The sequence below is a fragment of the Octopus bimaculoides genome, chromosome 11 (genome assembly GCF_001194135.2).
Source record: "Octopus bimaculoides isolate UCB-OBI-ISO-001 chromosome 11, ASM119413v2, whole genome shotgun sequence".
In the NCBI taxonomy this organism is placed as follows: Eukaryota; Metazoa; Mollusca; class Cephalopoda; order Octopoda; family Octopodidae; genus Octopus; species Octopus bimaculoides.
Window position 1 is genome coordinate 78829688 of NC_068991.1, and position 633 is coordinate 78830320.

Genomic DNA, 633 nt, shown 5'->3' on the forward strand with positions numbered 1-633 from the left:
GACGTACTCCTTTGAGAATACCATATGCACCAATGATAACTGCATGGCATTTAGGATTATCCCTACCATTAACTGTAGAACTCGAAATGTAGTTTACAGCATAAGATGCATAGAAGCCGCTTGTAAAAACATAGGGGAGACATCTAGGAGCATTGCGGAACGACTAAATAAACATTTGAGACAATATGACGACAAAAAAAAGTCTTTCGACAAATACGGGAGTGCATCCTCATAAATGAAACTTCCCCAATACTAAATAGGAAATATACTTAGTAGATATAATAACCCCATACCCACAGTTTACACAGGTAGAGTAGAATAGTTAGTGGGCTGTTATGTAGAAGGAGGTATGTATGTATGTGTGGGTGTATGTATGTATGTATGTATGTAAGTGTGGGTGTATGTATGTTTGTGTGGTGTATGTATGTGTGGGTGTATGTATGTATGTGTGGGTGTATATATGTATATATGTAAGTGTGGGTGTATGTATGCATGTGTGGATGTATGCATGTATGTAAGCGGGTAAGACAAAATGAGAAATATACAGAATAAAGAATTGTGTACCGGTTTCGGCATTAACGTCTTACTTACGTAACAACATCCGTGTTCTCTTCAGCACAATCGTTCTAGAAT